At 48.5% G+C, this 21,743-nt stretch overlaps 1 protein-coding gene across 7 annotated transcripts in view; it reads right to left on the reverse strand.

Annotated features, from left to right (window-relative positions):
* The window catches only part of ZBTB38 (zinc finger and BTB domain containing 38), a 125,099-nt gene that overhangs the window by 50,447 nt on the left and 52,909 nt on the right, over positions 1–21,743 (reverse strand). For 4 of the 7 annotated variants that reach the window (XR_005886212.1, XM_041004108.1, XM_041004088.1 and 1 more), the window contains one exon: positions 8,043–8,146. The gene's annotated coding sequence lies outside the window, so the exon portion shown is untranslated. Of the gene's footprint in view, positions 1–3,319; positions 3,633–8,042; positions 8,147–9,478; positions 9,904–10,120; positions 10,208–21,743 lie in introns of those variants that run through there. The other 3 variants (XM_041004116.1, XM_041004103.1, XR_005886213.1) reach the window with 3 other exon arrangements.

Genomic DNA, 21,743 nt, shown 5'->3' on the forward strand with positions numbered 1-21,743 from the left:
AATCATCACACAATGAACAGGGCACCCCAGGGCCTGGCTGGGCGCCCAGGGCCCCTACCTGCCACCAACGGGACTTGGCCAGGGACACAGACAACCTTTTTTTCTTCTGGGCCAGTAACATGGCTCACAGCCTCCTAAATCTGTGTCTGCTGGCTCCCATGATGACTAATCAGCAGCTCTTTCATGATTCTCCCCAGCAGTGGATGACACGGGCAGGCAAGAAAGAAGTCACATGCTTGTGTGAGACAGTGGCCAGGATGGGAGGAGGGAAGACCCCTGTTTAACTTCACAAAAGAGAAACAAACCAACATATGTGCTGCAGACACGCACAAATTACCTTATCAGAAATACATGATTAAAAAGAAGTCTTAAAACAGATAATCGTGACAAAAAGCTCTTGATCAGTTTCCTGAACACGTCAAAAAAGGAAACACACACACACACACACACACAATGTTAGAATATCAAACATGCAATAAAATTAGGAGAAATGTGCTTAGACACGTATTTCCACTTAGGAAAAAACCTGTCACCCAGGTAATTGACAGCGCAGTCATGCACAGCATGCGTGGCTGAAGACACTCCAGAATCACTAGACCTTGACAGAAAATGTCGTCAAGGTCAAAGCTGGGGTTCCACCCCCCGACACTTGTTTCTAGTTAGCACAGCATTGAGGGTTGGGCGGGTCAAAGCTACCTAAGGCTTTGTATCAGCAGCAAACAGCGCCTTCCTGGGTCTATCCAGCACTTCCACTTGCTCACACTGATCCTTCCACCTTCTCCTGTCACAGTAACAGAAGGGAAGGACTGAACACCCCCATGGGAGGCATGGTGAAGCCGGCCAGGACTCTGGCAAACCCCCTTTCACCCAAAGTATCCTGCAGCAGCACAGGGACCCTGGGAAACTGCTCTTGGAGCTCCTGGCAGAGACCATAGGAATGGAGCAAGGAGCTCTGCGCCAAGGACAGGCCAGGGACTCCCCATTCAGGCTGTGGGAGCTGATCTGCTGTTCTAACCAGAGCTGATGAGAAAGTCAAAGGCTTCACAAACATTCATGGGAGACTGGGGAGCCCGATTTGGGAAGCAGGACCCCGGGCTCAGAGGATTACACTCTGCATTGTTTCTAACTGAGCTGGTAGTCTTGGTATCTCATTGTCATCAACCCTACAAGCAGCCATAGGCTGTTCTAACACATGGACACAAAATATAACCCAAATGAAACTAAGTCTGGAACCAATATCCAACACAGTCGACTTGAATCAGCCTCACCTTGCACAAAATCTATATTTATTCCATTACCACATCAGCCCAGGATATACTTCTGGGATCTCCCCAGCCACCAGCTTAGCCAGATGAGCCTACACCGTGCTGAATGTACATGGCAGCAGCCTGCAAAACTGGGGGTTGGGCGAAGGATAGGAGCAAGCTGCTAGCTGGGTCCTCCTGTTTATACTCCTGGAGAAAACGTCTCATTTCCTCTCAAAATTAAATTATAGTAGAATCATTTCCATTTACCAAAAAGGACGAAAATACTTTAGAATATGGCAGATGAACTCCTGGTTTTCCCAGTTTAAAAAGAGAATTTCTTTGCTACTCTAACTGGCAAGAATACAAGTACTGCTAAGGGTCTGGAGATTTCCTGCTCTGGTGGCCTCCTGCAGGTCTATGGGCAGGGCCCTTTTCACATTTACTCTCTATCCACAGCCTGTACACAGCACAGCAGGGTCTGCTCCCTGACTTCCACTAACCATGTGATCCCAAGCCAGGCCTCCAAAGTTTTTTGGATCTGTTTTCTTATTTGAGTATTTGAGAGGCTGAGCTAGTGTGTTTCTCCCATCCAGGTACTAACCAGGCCCGACCCTGCTTAGCTTCCAAGATCAGACGAGATCGGGTGTGTTCAGGATGGTACGGCCATAGACAAGCTAGTGTGTTTCTAATGTTTGGCAACCGTTATTCCCTACTCCCTGCCTCATCTTATCATCTTTTCATTTATTCCCAGGCAGTCCCAAACTTCCGGAAAGAATTTTCATTTCCAGGCCAGTGTTGTAGCACAGAAGGCTAAGCCACTGCTTTTGGCAGCAGCATCTGGCTCAGTCCTGGCTGCCCCACTTTTGATGTAGCTCCCTATTGTGTCTGAGAAAGCACCTAACATCATCCAAGTCCTTGGGCTCTTGCCACTCACGCAGGCAACCTGGATGAAGCTCCTGGCTCCTGGCTTTCATCTGGGCCAGCCCTAGCTGCTGTGGCCATTTAGGAGAGTCAACTAATGGATGGAAGACTTCTCTTTCTTTGTATCCCTATTTCTCTTTGGTAGGCTGCCTTTTAAATAAGCAAACGGTTAATTTTTTCCAAATGGACACTCTCTCATTCTTGAAGTTCATGTACTTGGAAGTAGGAGTTTGGCACATCAGTTAAATCGACACTTGGGATATTTTCATTCCCCATTAGAGCCCCTGGTTCAAATACCCCTTCTACTTCCAATCCAGTTTCCTGCTAGTGCATCCTGCAGGCAGCAGACAATGCTCCAAGTGCTTGGGTCCCTGCTTCTCATACGGGAGACTCAGAGGGAGTTCCAGGTTCTTGGCTTTAGCTTGGTTCTGGGCATGTGGGGATTCCAACAGATAGAAGATTTCTGTTCTTTCTGCCTGCCTTTCAAGTAAAATTAAAATGAAACTAAATAGTAAAAAAATTTTAAGGAAATTAATGTACTTTCCTAGCTGGTGTATACAGGAGAGGCAGAATACAAAGTATGGCTGAAATGAGTGCACCATGGGACACTTCAGAGGACTAAGGAACTGGGACCCCAACTCTGCCCACCCAGCCCACCTGCTTGTCCCAGGACTTCTGCCTTTTTGCTTACAGAGAAACAAAACCACCAGCCCTTCAGAGCAGGAAGGAAACGCAGACATCACTGAGTCAGACCTCTGCTTATTGCTGAGGAAACCTAACCCAAGGTCACACAGTGGGTCTGGGAACAAGTCCCAGGCCTTTGATCTCCTCCATCCACATCTGCAGTGGCTCTAGGCTCTTTCCTTAACTCCTGGGAAGGTCCCAGAGAGTGATCAAGGGGCAAAGACTGTGCAATCCCCCTTCAAAGAGCTGGTGATACAGCCCAGCACAGGGACACGCAACTGTAAGGCACAAATTGACTCATCGTATCAGTGCAAAAATCCATGGGTGTCTTTAATTTAACAGAAAAGCTCTCAGGAACACACTGGAAACAGATAAAGTAAGTCTTAGGGAGACAGGGAGTCCCCATGAGGGTGGAGTCCTGCTCTGGTACTTACATAGAAGTAAGACTTAGTCAATATTTGTTGAACAAGTTCAACGTTCTCCCACTAAATCTGCACCAACTTGCACCTTGTCCAAACAAACAACAACAAAAAGAAGTCTGAAGTTTTGCTAAGATGGGCTGTGAGTCTTTAAGTTCCTGAGCTCAAGTCAGGAGCCAACAGTGTTTCACACTCACTGTGTGGCTCGGGAGGTGCTCCAGGGTGTGCAGAGAAGTGGGTGGCCTTTGGAGTCAGAGCCAGGGCAGGAGGCTCTCGGTTCTGTGTCCTGGGCTGCAGCTCCAAGGCCTCACGTGGCCCAGGCTCTAAGATGGCTGAGTCAACTTCTGTCCTCCCCCAGAGACTGTGGATACAGAGGGGAAAAAGGTTTCTAGGAAAGGCTGCAGACCACTGGGAACCTTTTCCCAAAGGGGCAGCCCACTGACAGGATGCTGATGAACAAGGAGCATAAAACACAGTGCAATGCACACAAATCAAATACCTTACATTCTCCATACATAGCTTAGATATACGCGTGTGCATGCATGTGTGTGCTTCTGTGTGTGTCTCAATCCTTTGTTGTGAATAAATAAAGAGTTCAGGCTTGGAAGAAAATAAAGGGATAAATGAGTTTTCCTTTAAAATGTGGATTGGGTATATGGTGCTGTGGCCTAGCAGCTAACGTCCTTGCCTTGAATGCGCCAGGATCCCATATGAGCACTGGTTCTAATCCCGGCTGCCCCGCTTCCCATCCAGCTCCCTGCTTGTGGCCTGGGAAAGCAGTGGAGGATGGCCCAAAGCCTTGGGACCCTACATCTGCATGGGAGACCTGGAACAGGATCTGGGCTCCTGGCTTTGGATCGGTGCAGCATTGGCCATTGTGGTCACTTGGGGAGTGAATCATCGGACGGAAGATATTTCTGTCTCTCCTCCTCTCTGTATATATCTGACTTTGCAATAAAAGTAAATAAATATTTTTTAAAATGCAGATTGGGATACATGAACAGCAAGCATGAATTTTACCTTGAAAAATTCTGTATGATTGTTAAGTTGCAGAGAATGGGGTAATTAGCATAACAATAGAGATGTTTTGCCACCACAACACAAGGAGTCAGATAGATAAATGTATCAGAATAGTTTAAAGGAAGAGCTAACATTGTTACACACTGGGTGAAGTCACTGCCTGAGACGCAGGAATTCATATTAGCACATTTTGACTTTGTCTCTCCTTTTCTCTATAGAGCTATCTTCCAATAAAAATGAATAAATCCTGTTTTATAAAGGCACTATTTTCAGTCCTGACTGCTGTTCCACTTCCCATCCAGCTCCCTGCTAGTGAGCCTAGGAGAACAGCAGAGAATAGCCTAAGACCTTGGGGCCCTGAACTTGCATGAGAGACCTGGATGGAGTTCCTGGTTCCTGGCTTGGTTCAGCCCCAGCTATTACAGTGAACTGGGATGTGAACCAGAAGATGGAAGATCTGTCTCTCTCTCTATCCCTCACTTCTCATTCTCTCTGTAAATCTGTCTTTCAAATAAGCAAATAAATATGTTTGAAAAATAGTGTTTAAGGGGCATGACTGCACAGTATTGCCACTGTTGAATAGATGATGGCCAGCTTTGCACACTCTGACCACAGGGACAGGGTGTGAACGCCAAAGCCACATGGAAAGAACCTGGTCTGGATGCTGTGTGTCACTCAGTATCGCATCCACCAGCAGTTGGTGAGATGCCAGCAGGCACTGTTCTTCATCTGGAATTTACTTGTCACCCAATGGCAACCACAAGCCAATCCATGAACACTGATACAAGCAATCACGTCTGAGTAGGGACAGGATCTGAAATCAGCACCAAGTCTCTGGGTTATTCCCTCCCTGCTTCCCAGAATCGACACGTGTTTTTCTCCATCATCAGCCTGACTCAAATGTAGACTCTAGCCCTACCACAACTCCACCCAGTTGGAATCTCTGGGCCTGGGCATCCGCATTTTGCCAAGACTTCAGTGGATTCTTATCCATAATAAATTGCTAGTCACTTGGCTATTCCAGGAGAGATCTACTCTAGTGGAAGGATGCGCCTTCTGTGATGCAATGAGCCTTAGAATGAGTCAGGAAGCCAAGGTTTTGTGTGTGGATTCACTTGTCTATACAAGGTTGTAAGAGGGACACAGTCAACACGTGGCACAGATCCAGACTCCACAATATATTACTTAACCTTTAAAATAATTCTGTGTGAATTACAGATGGAAAGAATTAAGTCTCATAGTAGCTTTCCTAGAGTCACAAGGCCAGAAAACAGCCCAGCTAGCTTGTGAAATTAGCCTTTTTTCTGATCTCAGTCTCCTCATTCCACTGCAGTAAGCTCATCTGCACATGAACACACACAACACACGGCACACAGTCACATGGTAAAAGGCAACAGATTCAAATGTCTTCTAGAAACTCTTTTATTGCCAGAAATGTAGTTTTTAAGGGACTAATTCTACAGAGAGGCTCTCTTTGGTTCCCCTGCTGACAAAGAAGACTGCGAGGCTACTAGGAAAACCACACTGCACAGCCTGAACCTGAGTAACTGGAAGTGTTTGGGGACTTGCTTGGGTCCTATTTAACAGTGACTTGATTTGTGTAAGCTCAAATGGAGCCACCAGACATTTCTTTGACAAGCCCTACTCTCTTACGAAGGTGGTGCTCCTGGCAATTGCACGGGCCTTTCCTGAGTCACCCTCCAGTGCAGGAGCCTGAGTGGCCAGGCCTGCCGGCGGGGAGCCCCTCCTCCCTGGGGGTCCGAACCTCTCCTCTGGCCTTCCTTACTCTCCAGCCACAACTGTGTCTCCTTAGGTCCTTCCCGGTTTTCTCCAAACAATCTGTCCTCAATCTTTCGCCCTCTGCACAGTCCCTTTTCCTTTGTTTCATATTCATTCTAGTGACTCCCAAACTCGACCTTTTGGGCCGAGCACAAAACTCCCAACCGTGTGGGTATGTTGAGGCTTCAATTCCTCACACTGGCACTTTGGCATGGCAGTGCCTTAAGGCGTCCAAGGACAGTCCCTCGCCACCCAGGCACCAGTGCTTAGCTCTACTGTACCTCCTCAAAAAGACCTCTGATTTCGCCAGCTCTCCCTTCTGCATCCGGTCCCTTGCCACTTCAGCATTCCTTCTCCGGAATGGACCATCAGCTCCTTCAGGCCCTCCTACCTATCCTTCCTGTCTGTCTCTCCTCCCCATCGCCCCAGAGCTGTTCACAGGGCCCAGAGCCCTGATCGCCCAAACCGCTAACGCCACTGGCCGGGGAACGCCTTTGCATTTCCTGGCTATCATTCAAGACCAGTAGGATTCCACACCGGATGTCCTCCAGCTCCATTCCCAGAGACACCTACACAGACCAGTTCTAACGCACTTGCACGTAACACTTGTCCCTCAATACCCTCCGTGCTTTTTCCACCTCTCACTGTCCCTCCTATCTCCCGATGTTCCCGCTCCATTGCTTTGACTCAGACTCCCTGTCTTCAAGGACTGGCTTAAATGCTTTTCCGCAAGAATCTGGACACTCCGCCCCCTCCAGAGGCAAAAAAGAACCTTCTTCTTCCTCCACAAATGGTGAGATTCTGCGTCTTCCACACAGTTACCCCATCTCCCTGACTTCTGCCAACCCTCCACAGGTTCTCAGAGAGATCACTTATCTCGGGGAGTTCTTGACTCACCCACACAGTGTCAGCCTGGCAGGAGACATTTGATGTATATTAGTTGTATATGACAGCAGCGTTCCTCCTCAAGCATTCGTGTTTCCTCTGGCAGCTAGCCTTGCCATCTGATTCCTGTGGCTTTCATGCAATTCTCAGAGCTATTGCTGTCCTCTAAATTAAACAAAAGTCTGTCTTCAAGTGCACTGATTTAAAAGGCCCCTGTTAGCAGGCAGCAGTAATGGCAAAATTAAAACTGAGAAATTCCTTGTGAAATATTTCAGGACCTGTAAAAATGGCTTTTGCACACCTCCACTTTGAGTGCCCTGCATATCTCCAACATCCTTCAGCCGCTATTCTAGCGCAGAGCAACCAGACACAATTCCATTGCAATGATAAACAAGGAACACACACTTTGGCCTTGAACACCTGAAGGCCTTGCTGGCAGCTCAGGATTCATCTGGGGAGTGAAAAACGGATGAATTATCTCCCTATTGTTTCTAAAGAGGAAACACCAGGCACCGCACACACAGAGCTGGTGAGGCAGAGCCCTCTACACAGAGGCCCCTCTCTCCACTCACACGGCAACTGTCAGGGAATAAAGAAAACACTGCCCATCGGCCTGGGTGCACTCCCTGGCCCGCACATACAGCCAAGTGCTGGCAAAAAGGCGGTTGTTGCTGTCACTATCTGGTGCCTCCAAGGTGGGGCTTGGCAGGTCTGGGCTTTGGGGCTGTCAGCACTTGCCCCTCTTGGCAGCAGGGGCTCCTTGCCCAGCCCGGTGCCCGCACGCACACGCAGGTCACCTTCTTGGGCCTCCCACAGGTGGGCAGGACGTTGCCTCCAGGCTCTCCAACTAGAGGAACCAGCGAGGGATTGCTGGTAGCAAGGAGAACGAGAATGTAGTTTCAGGGGCCTCCTTCAGTGGGTCATGGCAGGGCCATGGTCACATGGTAATCCCCAAAACTGGCCTGTCACTGTCAGGAATCCCTCCGCGCAAAACTGGTCCCTTCCACCCCAACCCATGAAAACTGGCAAACAATAAACCAACTCATTTGCTATTTCATAGAACGAAGGAGAGCTGTGACTTTATTACCTCAGTTAGCGTGGTTCAGCCTGAACAGAGTGTTTCCTGGGCTTTGGGAAGAAATCACGCTGAAAGCCTTGCTTCTGTGTCCCCCATCTCCTCCACCTGCAGACCTGGAAGCAGACAAAGCCAAGTGCAGTGTCCATGACTGGCTGTCCGGATTCAATGTGTCAGCAGCAGTGGTCACTGCGACGCCACATTGCGATAGCACACCCTGGACACCTGCTCTAAGTCCAGCAGCACACCAAGGCGAGGGCGGCCGTGGGCTTGGGAGGTTGCACCCTCACAGCCTCAGACACGTGGCCTGCAACTGAGATATCTCCTTACCCCTAAGCAGTCTGGGAGACAACTCGGCCCAATGGATTCTAAAGCCTGGGCAAGTTAGTGTCAATGTTCTTAAAACAAACAAACAAACAAACAAAAAAACCCCAGAAACAAAAAAACAAACCAAAACAAAAACACGCGTTTGAGTGACCCACCATTTTAAAACTCTACATTGTATAAAACAAGAGCCAAACCTCATACAACAATGCTAACCTTACTCTGTGCTATAAATGCTGTGTTCTCTCTCCCGCTCTCTTACATACACACACGCACACACACACGCACGCACACACACACACACACGCACCTTTGCGAAGTCAGGGAGTCAGGCACGGTTATCTTCCATTCCCTGTTCGCTACCCACACAGCTAAAAGGCGCCTGCCTGGGGCCTTGAGCCTGGAACTGCATCCAGACTGCCTACGTGGGTGGCAGAGGCCTAAGGAGTTGGGGGCCATTTTCTGATGCCGTCCCAGTCGTGTGAGCAAGGAGCTGGGATCTGGTGCTGCGGGCAGCACCTAACCGGCTGTGCTGCAAGGCCAGTCCTGCTGTGTATCTTTAAAAACAATATTTTCCCCAGGTTGTGACACAGCAGGTAATTAAGCCACAACTTGGGAGTGCCTGTTCGAATCCTGACTGCGTCTGATCCAGCGCTGGGCTAATGTGCGCGGGAGGCTGCACGGGTCGGCCCAGGCACATGGGCCTCTAAACCCATGTGGGAGACCTGGATGAAGCTCTAGGCTCCAGGTTCCAGCAAGGCCCAGCTCTGACTGGTACGGCCATTTGGAGAGTGAACCAGCGGATGGAAGATTCCTCCTCCACCCACCCCTCATCTACTCCGTTTGCGTTTCAAACAAACAAAATTTTCCCCAGCTGCATCCCATGAAGCCAGTCTTTTCATGGGTCCTCAACTGCAAAAGCCCTGCATTTTGGGATAACCGCACTCCAAGTTTCTCAGCCACCACGATCGGGAAAAACTAACCAAGCAGTGGAGTTTCTCCATTGGAAGAACAGTCTTTAACCTCTAAATTACGTTACAGGGCAGAACGCGTGTCCTCTATAATGGATCCTGAGCAGGGATAGTCACTTAGGGACAAAGTCCAGAATGGAGTCACGCACTTACCTACAGACGAGTTCCAAAGTGGAACCGCGGAGAGACTAAAACCTCAGGTGAGACAGACTGCAAAGAAGTGGCTCCCAGCGGACGGCTGGGCTGCACCAAAGCCGCCTACCCAAACCGTGCAGAAGAGCAGGAGGCTGAGGTTGCAAAGCCCCGAGGGCGGTTCGGGGGGCAGGGCCCCTGCCTGTGCACGTCCCGTTCAATCCCAGTTCCTAGGTGCCGCACCAAGGAAATCGCCAGGCTCCAGTGGGGTCCGGGTCGGGGTCGGACTCTGCATCCGGGGGGAGGGGCCGTGCGGCTGTCAGCTTGGCCAGGCGCCCACCGCGTCCCGGCCCGGACGCGCATTCCTCGCCCGCGGCCCCCGCCCTCCAGCACAGCCACGCAGGGGGCGGGAGGGGCGCGGGGAGAGCCAGGGGCTGGGCGCGAGCAGCCCGGGGCCCGCGGGGCGCCACCCGCAGGCACCTGCGACGCTGCCCGGGCCGCCCGCGGAGCTGACAGCCCCCACCCCGCCGCCGGAGCGCGGCCCCAGCCCCGCGTCCAGGCTCTGCGCCGGGCGCCGCAGCCTTCCCGGCTGGCCGCGCTCAGGCCCCGCAGGCCGCGCGTCGCCCACCCGGCCCCGCACGAGACCTTGCGAAGGGCACTTACTGGGCTCGGCTCGTCCGGCGCCAGCGCGTTCCCCCCGGGGGGCCATGGCGCTTCCGGGCCCGTGAGTCCGGCCGCGGCGCCGCGCAGCACCGCCCAGAAAATGGACGCCGGCGGCTCGGCTCTGCCGGGGCCGGCCCGCCCCCGGCGCGGGGCAGGGGACGCGTCCCGTCCGGGAAGAGGTGGGCTCGAGCCCCCAGGCCCGCGGGCTGCGGGGCAGGGGGAGCCGGCGCCGTCTCGGACGCGGCCCGGGAGGGCGACCCACGGAGGCCCCTGGAGCCCCAGGCCCGAGGCCGAGCGCAGAGGGCGCCCCCACCCTCCGACGCTGGGACCCTAACAGTCTCCCACCCCCACCTCCCTCCAGGCTACAGCTTAGCCTCCTCCCGCGAGGTCCCGAACCTGCCCGGACTGCCCAGCCAGGGCCCTATGGCCACCCACCCCCACACCGGAGAGCCCGGCACACGCAGTCCTGTGCAGGAACAGGGTGTCGCCCGTTTTCTCACAGCTGTTCCCCACAGGAGACCAACTTGCTAAAACGTTTTTAATGCCAAGGACTTGGTCCCTTTCCTTAAATGCAGGCACTTAGTACCCGCTAGGATCTTTCTCCCACGTTCCAGCCGGGGACTATTCACTGAAAAAATGCGGCCACCAACTCTCCCTATGGATCTGACAGTCCAGTGCAGTAATGTTCAGGTGTGTCTTTGCCTTTTTTAAAGTCCCTGTGTTTTTTGCTGTGTTTGATACGACTGTCTTTTAAAATTTCTTTTAGGAGCAAGTCACTGTCAGGTTACAACATCAAAGGACTGAAAAGTCTGTGCCTTTCCTGACTTAGCAGCTAGTTTTTAGCATGGAACACAGGGCTTGCAATTTCATACCCTGGTTCCTCAGCCGGGTTATGAGAATGTGATTTTTGATGAATGGAGTCGATTTCAGTGTTACATATGAATGTATGTACTATGTAAACGTTTACGTAGCAAAGGAAATAAATACTGACTCCTAGTCAATTGAACGAATCACGCAATTGCAAAATGGAGTCCGGGTTTTGAAAGCTGGCAGGCTGGGCAATCTCCTCTCCACAGGCCACGTGGTCAGCAAGGCCTCCACTAAGCTGCCTTTAGTAAGCAGCAATTCATCAAACCACCAGAAAACAATGACAACAACCCCCCTTCCAACCAGTGCTTCCACAAAACCTGAGCCAACCTGTTGGTAATCATGGGTTCCAACCCACAGGTGCTCGTGGTTCCGCTAGGTGCTCACACGCTTCTGTTGGATTCTTCAGAGGCCTCTGAGGAAACCAAGCCATATGGATTTGGAATGAGGGTTGGGAAGTGCCAGCGTGTGGTTTTGTTCTCCAGATTTCCCTGTGACTGGGCAGATCAGAAGTGGCCTTCAGTTTCAGGCCTGCCTTCATTCCCTGCCCAGGCCTCGGCTTCCTCCCCTATGAAATGGGACGTGTTTCCATGTCAGTGCCTGCCTCCTAGAAACTACTGGACAATTAGCTGCCCCGCGGGAGGCCCCTGTACCTAGTCCATGCTCTGGAACTGCAGGCTGTGGTGGCTGCAACTTCTGGAATTTCAGTATTCAGAATTCTAAATCCCTACCATCCAAACAGTGAGAATCACAGTTCCTGGGTGTACCATAACCTTCACATGTTAGAAATTTAAGCACAGGTCTTCCTCCTGTTCCACCATCCTGTACTGCTAACATGTTCCAGGTACCTTGCTCACACACTGTCAACAGCTTGTTCCGGGCCATGGAAAGCGGCTCTGGCTTCGCTAAGAGGCTTAGTGAGTGAATGGCTCCTTACATCCACTTGGGAATTCACAAACAGTGGCATTTCTTTCTTATTATGTTTCTCCAGAAGCAAGCAGATTTCCCCAAATTGTTATTAATAACTAAAAGATCACACCAACAGTTTGAAACACTACAGCCTAACCCTTACATAATCAGCCAGTCCTTCAAAATTTTCCATTCTTCCTCATACCCCCTTGCAGATTTGTTCTCTTAATCATTATTCTGCGTATGGGGAACCATCTGGAAATTTCCAGGAACATCCAGCCTTGTCACAGTTCTTTTCTATAAAGGTTTCTTCTTTTCCCTACAACTAAAGGTGATATGTTTTCTCTTTCTTCCTAACACTGCATTTCAACCTGTGTGCCCAGCTAAAAATCCTGAGACTTTGGAGACTCTCCCTTAAGTTACCGCTGGTCCCTCTCCTCTCCGAAAGGGTCCCTCATCTGGTCCAGGAGCCCGTTCTGGCTTTCTGTGTGTCTCAACCCATTTGGTTTACTACTAGAGGTTTCTACACCTTGCCTAAGGCTTTCAGACTGGGGCTCCTGACCCTGCTAGCATTTACTGCCCCCTTTCCTGGGCTCATTACACCACACAAAAACCATCGGGTAGTGTCTCTAAACCCACGGGCTTCCCAGCCCAGGTTAGGAATCTCCAACTCCTCACTCCCCCGGCTGCCGAATCTCATTCTACTTGGTTAATTTATGACTTTTCCTTCAAGTCCTCTTGCTGAGAACTCTCCAGGCTCCAACTCTCGCCTGCTGCTTATCTCTTTTCTTTGAAGCCCTTTAAGCCTTGCACTCATCTGCATCACCTCAGGGTGGGCTTGGGAGCCTGGCAGATGAGGGGCGAAGGATTCTGCTCCTCAGAGCAAGGGGGTACGGCGTGTGTGTGTGTGTGTGTGTGTGTGTGTGTGTGTGTGTGTGTAAGTCCATGTTGCTGGCACCTAAACGAGGTGGGAGGTGGGAAAGGAGTGGGCCCTCCCTAGCCCCACATCCAATGGTTGCCAGCTGGGATTACCAGACCTGCAGAAATCTACAATGAAGCCCAAATCTGGATTTATTATTATTATTATTATTATTATTATTATTATTATTGGTAAAATCGTTGAAACACTGACCACTCTGAAAGGAAAAGAAGGAAGCTTGGTCTGAACAAGCCGCTGGCTTAACTACCAATTTACAGGATTTCTCTCAGATAGGAATGTGAAACAACACTCAGGGTCGTAATCATTGGATTCAGACTGGGGAACTCTCCATTCAAACCAACTGTTTCTTCAACACAGTTTATGCAGCAATATCACAAATGAAGAGGGAGAGAAAGCTAGAGAGGAAAGGAACTACAAGAGAAGAATTCCTGGCACCAAGTGGACCTTTTTTGGGGGGATGGGGGTAGGGAATAATGCTTTGAATAAAATTTTTGAAATGACATAATTAGGCAGTTTCCCATGCTGACTAGGATACTTGATGCTTTTTAAAGAAATATCGTTATTTGTTGAGATGGTACAATATTGCATTTATTTTTATTTTTAAGAATTCATATTTTTAAAACTTTATTTAGGACTATTTCAAACTGGAGCCAGCATTGTGGTTGCATATGGGAAACCTGTTTGAGTCCCACCTACTCCATCTTTGATTAAGTTCCCAGATAATGCTTCAAAGCAGTGGAAGATCCTTGAGAGCTTGGGCCCCTGTCACCTGAGTGGGAGATCAGACCTGGGCCCAGACCTGGCCATTGCAACCATTCGGGGCATGAACCAGTGGGTGCTAGATCTCTCTCTCTCTTTGCCTATGAAATTAGCAAAATGTTGAGGCTATAATCTAAAGTAGCTAAGAAAAAACATTCAGTTTGTCTATAAAATATTATCCAACTAGTACAACAACCGGCCACTTAGGCCCAGCTGGTTAGGACTCCTGTGCTTCATTTGAGAGTACTTAGGCTTCAGTCCAAGTTCTGCCCCAAGTTCTAACTGCTAATGTGTACCCTGTGAGGCAGCAGTCTCAAAAAGTTGTAGGGTTGTGGTATTGAGGCACAGTGGATTAAATGTCACTTGCATCACCAGCATCCCATATGAGTACCAATTTGGGTTTGAGTCCTGGATGTTCCAGTTCCAATCCAGCTACCTGCTAATGTACCTGCGAAAACAGCAAAACATGGTCCAGTACTTGGGCCCCTGCCACCTATGGGAGACCGAGATGGAGGTTCTAGCTTCTGGCTTCTGCTTGGCCCGGTCTCAGCTATTGCAGCTACTTGGGAAGTCAATCAGTCAATAGAAGATCTTTTTCTCTTTCTGTAAGTGCCTTACAAGTAGCTAAAAAAAAAAAAATTCTAAAAAAACAAAAATTGAGTCCCTGACACATGGGCCATCTTGCTTGAGCTTCCAGCTGCCTGGCCATTGCTGGCATTTGGGGACTGAACCAGCAGTCCCCAATAAGAAATCTGTCCCTTTGCTTCTAAGATACAGAAAGAATTTTTTTTTTAAGATTTATTTTTATTATTTTTTTTATTGGAAAGGCGGATATACAGAGAGGAGACAGAGAGGAAGATCTTCTGTCCGATGATTCACTCCCTAAGTGAGCGCAATGACCGATACTATGCCGATCCGAAGCCAGGAGCCTCTTCCAGGTCTCCCACGCGGGTGGAGCTGTCCTGGCTTTGGGCCGTCCTGGACTGCTTTCCCAGGCCACAGGCGGGGAGCTGGAAGGGAAGTGGGGCTGCCAGGATAGAACCGGTGCCCATATGGGATCCCGGGCATGCAAGGCAAGGACCTTAACCACTGCGCCACCGTGCCGGGCCCCAGAAAGAATTTTTTTAAAGTTCACTATTAATACATAAAGACAAAAATGCCAAAATGTTAACATTCTGGATTATTTCCATTGGTATATACTACTTCTATAATCAGGGAAAAAGAAAAAAAGTAATACAACCAAAACCTTAGAAAAGACGGGGTCACCAAGGTGGCATAGAAAGCTAATCTTCCACCATGGCCTGGGAAAACAGCAGAGGGTAGCCTAAGGCCTTGGATGCCTGCACCCAAATGGGAGACCCAGAAGAAGCTCTTGGCTCCCAGCTTCAGCCCAGCCCAGCTCTGGCTGTTGTGGACATTTGGGAAGTGAACCAGCAGGTGGAAGTCCTCTTTCTCTATATATGTCTTTTTCTCTCTGTGTAACTTTTCCAATTATGTAAATAAATCTTAGAAGGAGAAGAGGAAGGTGATAGCAAAGACAACGGTGACTAGGACCAGCATCGTGGCTCAATAGGCTAATCCTCTACCCTGTGGTGCCAGGATCCCATATGGGCACTGATTGGTGTCCTGACTGTTGCTCCATTTCCCATCCAGCTCCCTGTGACAGGGAAAGCAGTAGAGGATGGCCCAAAGCCTTGGGACCCTGCACCCACGTGAGAGACCTAGAGGAAGCTCATGGCTCCTGGCTTCAGATCAGCTCAGTTTCAGCTGTTGCAGCCATTTGGCGAGTGAACCAATGGACAGAAAACTTTGGTCTTCAGAAAGTCTGTGGGAAATGTGCCTTATGAGAAAACGATGCATAAAATTGCTGAAACAAAAATATATTTTATTCTGTTTTTCCACCAACTGTTTGAGGTATGCTTGTACACATGGGCTGGATCTGGCCAATGAGTGTCCAGTTTGCAGGTTTTGATCTGGAAAATGGGTCTACAAAATACTGTGCCAAATCCAGCCTGTCTCCTGTTTTGGTATAGTCCACCAGCTAAGTAGTTTTTATATTTAAAAAAAAATGAGTTGATATTTTTATTTGAAAGGCAGAGACAGAACTCTTCCATCTGCTGATTCACTTACCAATTACATTCAGCAGGCAGGGCTGGACTGACCAAAGCAAAGAGCTTAGGACTGTACCCTGTTGTACCCTGTGGATAACAGGAGCCCAATTACCTGAACCATCCCCCAATACCAGGGTGCATAGTAGCAGGAAGCAGGAAACGGAAGCAGAGCCAGCCCTTGAAGTGAGATGCTCTAATATGGAACATAAGTATCCCAAGTGGCAGGATGTATCTTTTTTAAGGTGTGTTTATTTTTATTGGAAAGGCAGATTTATAGAGAGAAGGAAACAAACACAAGGGTGTCCCATCCACTGGTTCACTCCCCAAATGGCTGCAACAACCAGAGCTGAACCAATCCAAAGCCAGGAGCCAGAAGCCTTCTCCAGATCTCCCTGTGGGTACAGGGTACCAAAGACTTTGGCTGTCCTCCATTGCTCTCCTAGGCCACAAGCAGGGATCTAGATGGGAAGTGCAGCAGCCTGGACATGAACTGGTGCCTATATGGGATCCCGGCACTTGCAGAGGAGAATTAGCCAGTTAAGCCACTGTACCGACCTGGCAGGATGTATCTTACTGCTGCACTGAATGTCTGCCTTGGTTTTTACATTTTTAATGATGGGTACATGGCAGTGTGTAGTCAAAGAAGAATATGTATATATATATATATATTCAACTCTAGTGACAAACTAGTGACAAAAGTGAAGTTTTATTAAGACATTGCCACAATAATTTCTGTATCTAAGGCCATATGTCCATTATTAATAGTAAAGGCTCTTACTGTTTGAACCTCATCAATACAAAATTTGCATAAATTTTCCTTCTCCCTTGAAATATAAATGCCCATATAATACCCTTAGTTCTGGCTTGCTAAAATAGAGTCACTCATGCTGAAAGTTCCATGTCACCAAACTGAAACTTGGATGTTTATCTGACCTTCTGAGAAAGCAAGAGAAAGATAACAGCTTAAATCCTCAGACTGGCCAGTTACAGCCAACATGATAAGGAAGTCCCATTTTTCTCAACCCTTATAAGGAATGTAACTGGAAATAACCTGATGTTAACCAATCTACTTTTTGTATTGTGCGCTTCCTGGTTCCTGCTCAAGCTGACTTAGGAAAACCGACCCTGCTGGCCAGGCCCAGCAGTGTGCTTTTCTGTTTTTATAGATAAGGTGCTGCCTAATTCACGAAATCACAAACCAAAAAAACAATTCAATCTTTAAACTCAATTTGTTAATTTCATCTTTGGACACCACGAAGCCTGAGGTATTTACCATCTGACCCTTCATGACAGTGAAGGTTTAGATGTGGGTTTCCCCAGGGGAGTCACAGCAGCTGGATTAGCAGAAGGGGCTCTGGACTCAGTCACTCTAGTCCTGCTACTTAACTCTCTGAATGACCTGGAGAAGTCTCAGCTTCAGTTCCCTTGATGAGCGAATAACAAGGGTCTCACATCCCCATGACAGCTGAGGTCTGTGCTTTAAATTCCCATCACAGCTCAGCAAGGACAGGGAGGACAGCAGTGCTGGATGCCCGTGTGCTGCCCGCGTGTGGTTTTCCTGGGCTTGGAGAGTTTCAGACCATCAGCATGTACTTTAGGGATAGCTCAACAGGCGTTCAGACTGAGGGCAGGATGGGCAGAGAGGAGGAGAGGTGGGTCTGGGGGCTCAAAACCAGGGCAGCAGGCTGCTGCAGCAACACAGTTTTGGGAGAAGGCATTTCTGCAGACTGCTCTATGAGACCCAGCACGTCTGCTCATAGCGCATCCAGGTTCTGCTCTGTTGGCTTCCATGCAGGGGCTTCCAGACCTGCTAGACTGCTAGAGAGGGGGCTGCAGGATCTGAGGACATTCTTAGCAGGTAGAAGAGGAGCCCTGGCAGGGGAATGGAAACTTCCTAAGACGCAGGCTGAGTCACCATTCAGGACACCCATCTGCATGCTCCTTAAGACAGGAATGTGCAACTTTGCAACAGCAAAACAACAGGGCCTACCTCGTGACTGGAGCGCGACTGGCCAAACGTCACAGCATCCAGTAGACACCGCAGCATTGTACTGGCTGCAGCTGGCAGGCAAGCACTCCCTGGAGGCCTTCTTTTGTGGCTGTCCCACTCCCCACTTTCTCCCTTGGACACAGCACTCCCAGGTTCAGGGTGCAGCTCGGGCTGCCTGTTCTTTTGTTCACCCTGCTGCTTCCCGCTGTGTCCAGTCTTTTGGGCACCCTTCCGCCCCTGTGAGGCCCATAGCACTGCCCTCTTCTCTTCCACATCGGTTCTCCAATACCCTGAGTATTTTAGACACTCTTTCAATGTTCAGGTCAGGAAACAAGAGGAAAGGCGGGGAATTACCAGGGCACTGCCCTCATGGGCTTTAACCACATTCTCAGCTGGTGGCTTTTGTTTTCTGGTGGCTTGTAAGGCCCTCGGGGCACTGGGGAAGATGGGCAGGACTGTGAGGCCTTAATTAGAGCAAGGCCTTAGTCAGGGTGGGAGATTTTTAGCAGGCAAATGAAAAAGATATTTCAAAATACCATGGGGTAAGGAAGAAGGTTTTTCTTTTAAATTATATAAAGCAAATAATGAAGGTCCCCACCATCTCTTATGAACAAAGGAAAAAAAAAAAAACTTTGACTCCGGCATCTTAAAAACCAAATGGTACCAGAAGACAGACTCCTTCTGCGGGCCAATTGTGGTGAGTATAGAAGACTCCCGAGCTAGTCTCTAGTTCAGAGAGGGACACAAAACAAAGCATGGAAATGAAAAGATGTAAAATCAGCTACAAGATCAAAAGAGCGATTTTCAGGTCAATGAGATGTTTATGCCCTGATGGTGGCATGTTGGGATCACCTAGCAAAACTGATTGATTTGGCAACTGGGCTCTGATTTACCTGCTGCCCAGACACTGCAGCCATCCACCTTAGAGACCCTCGACTCCCGACCCACCCCCCATCAGCTGGGGAAGGTGACAATGTAGAAGCAGTGTCTTGCCTGCACCACAAATTCAAATGTTTGCATTCAAGGGCTTTTCAACTTAACATGTGCTCATGAATCCAAGAGCATCAGCTGTTTGCAAGGTCACCTGGCAAGGCAGGCAGACATACAGCGGCTCATTAGGAGCCAAGACATCTTGGGAGGGTGGCGAAACCAAGATACAGAGTCCAAATGAAAACTGTGCTTTCCATGGCTGAGATGTCCCAAGACTGAAGGCTGGCCCTGGGCAAGTGGATCAGAGGCCACCAAGAGAGAAGCCTGCCAGTTGTTTCTTTCTGCCTCAGTTGTGCCTTGCTCTAGTCCTGGGTGGGAACCTGCACAGAATCGGACAGGAACCACACTGCGCTGTACTCTGCCTGGCTCCCACAGGGCCTGGTCCCTAGCAAATGCTGAAGCATTAAAGCTTCCTTCACTACAGATGTAATACCACCTTACAAAGAACAAGATGGAGTCTCTGTCCATGCAGGAAAAGGCTTCAGGGTTCCTCAAAGCCTGCGAGAGGTGAAGGAGACAGCCATGGGCCAGGCCACTTCTGTGCTAAGCAGAAGTTGCCAGGTTAGGACTCAAGTTCAGGGACTTGTGGAATGTTTAGAAGGTGTGAGTCTTATGCTTTTTACCTTGTATAGTCAGCCCAACCCTTTGTTCTCTGGCTTCATCAGTAAGACTAACCTGAAAAAGCACACAGTAATTTCGGCTTGTATGGTGAATTTTCTTAGTACTTTCTGCTTAAACAGAAGAATGCAATCACTGTCATCAATAAGGTCTTTAGAGAAATACGAACGGCAGCAGAGGTCTGTAGAGTGGAAGGGTTCTGTTAAAACCTAAAAGGCTCTGACAGTGCTGGGCAGCACCTTGGGACACAGGCCCTCTATCATTAAGCCTCTCTTCTGTTTTGCCCTTGAAAACAATTGCATGGCTATCTACCATGAGTGTAAATTTCTGAGTTACAGTACAAGACAAAGTAAGAGGCTTTCCAGAAATTTCTTTGCCCCAAGCAGAGAGGTCTTTCTCAAGGTGGTCCTGAGTCTGTCAGAATTTCACAGGACCTGGCACCGTGATGGCCCAAGGGTCACTGTACCTTCCCAGACAGCTTCAGGGTAGTGACTGAGCCAAAGGCAAAGACAGCTGCAGCACACGGAACTCCATGCCTGAACTGCCCTCTCACTGCAGCGGGGGGGCTCACCTAGACAAGGCTGGACTGTGAAGTCAGCAGGAGTGATGGCTCTGAGAAAGTGACTGTCACACAAAGAAAGGTGAGTTTGCAGTTGGAGCACATGTACTCCTCTGGCCAGTGATCCTGCCCCGTTAGATCCTCACCTGGCTGGACCCTTCTTACCACGTTTCCCCTGACTATTCTCAAGTGGCTTTCTTCTCCAAGATGCATCACCCCGGCTTGGCTGATTTTTATTTCATTTTATTTTGTTCCTTGGCACTGGCATCTTTAGTGATTTGCTGACATGTTTATTTCTGCCTACTTGCCCTGCCTCACACCCTGTCGAAGAGAGGCAGCTCTGCTCTGTGTTATTCATCACTCTACTTTTAGTGTCTGTAAGTGTAGTAAGTACTTCATTAACGTGTATGTCAAGACAGCTTATAAGAAGCACTTATCCGGGGCTGGTGCTGTGGTGTAGTGAGTTAGGCCACCATCTGCAAAGCTGCCAATTCAAGCCCCGGCTATTCCATTTGTGATCCAGCTCCCCTTCTAATGGGCCTTGGAAAGCAATGAAAAATGATCCAAGTGTTTTAACGCCTGTGACAGATCCAGATGAAGCTCCTGGCTTTTGCAAATATCTGGGGAATGAACCAGTGGATGGAAGATTCTCTCTCTCTCTCCTTCTCTCTGTATTTTCCCCTCTCTCTCTGCCACTTTACCTTTCAAATAAATAAACAAATCTTTAAAAGATAAGAGCATTTCCCTTGGGAGGGAGCTGTTAGAATGAAGTACAATAAAACCAAGAATTCAAAGGCTTAATAAGACTGAGTACTAAAGAGAAAGATGCTAGATCTTTTCCCAGCTCCTTCTCATTGACAAGCTCTAAGTCTCCAGCTGGCTACCAGCCCACCCACAGCAATCCACATACAGAGCTAAGGTAGCAAGAAATGTAGTCTTAGTATTCCCACTTGAGTTAAGGTTTAGAAAAATATTTCCCATTCTATAAAGAAAGAAGAGCTAAGAATTTTATACTGTAAATCATTCAGGCAGAAAACCACGCATTTGCCCGTTTCGTTTTGGTGAGAACAAAGCAGTTGTTTGCACATTCTTCCTTTCACACCTGTTCTGGCCTGTCCCGTGTAAACACCTCAGCCAAAAAGTATAAATGGGTTAAGCATAGTGTTTTCAACAAAGACAAGGGTAAGTGCCATCCTCTGGAATTGGCAGGAAAGACTTTTCACTAATCCAGGGAACCCAGTAATAATTGTAAGTGGGTAAGTTTAGAAAAGCTTTGTGCCTTGTAAACATGCTGTGAAATATGAAGGCAAAATATTAAGGTGAAACGTAACACAGCAAGGTGGAGAAATCCACCATGGGGAGAGGGTTCGGGGAGGAGTGGGGGGAATCCCAGTGCCCATAACACTGTGTCACATAATGCAATGCAATTTATAAAATAAATAAATTTTAAAAAAAGAAAAAAATTATTAAGGTGAAACACAACAAAGTGATAAATAATAATCATTCTTCCATTCACTAGTCTATTTATTAGAATGGCAATGGTACAATATAATTGCCAACAGTCTTATCTGGCTTCCTAGCTCCATGAATTGTGTTTAAAATTCTTTTAGGCAAGATCAAGAGTAACATAAATGAATAATGCCATAAAAAAATCATTAGGCTTGAAAACATACAAGATGACGCAACTGTGTTTGAGTTAGAAACAACATGATCGACGATTTATGAAGAAGAAATACACTATTGCATTTATCAGGCATTCACTTTTGTGATAAACAACTGCATTGGATCCATTTAATCTGGTAACTAGGATTCTGATGCATTCAAAATGATTGATTTGTTTTAGCCTATCAAAAAGAAGATACTATAGTTGCTATCTTTGT

This window comes from Ochotona curzoniae, unplaced genomic scaffold (assembly GCF_017591425.1).
Source record: "Ochotona curzoniae isolate NIBS_2020 unplaced genomic scaffold, NIBS_Ocur_1.0 contig_1302, whole genome shotgun sequence".
NCBI lineage: Eukaryota > Metazoa > Chordata > Mammalia > Lagomorpha > Ochotonidae > Ochotona > Ochotona curzoniae.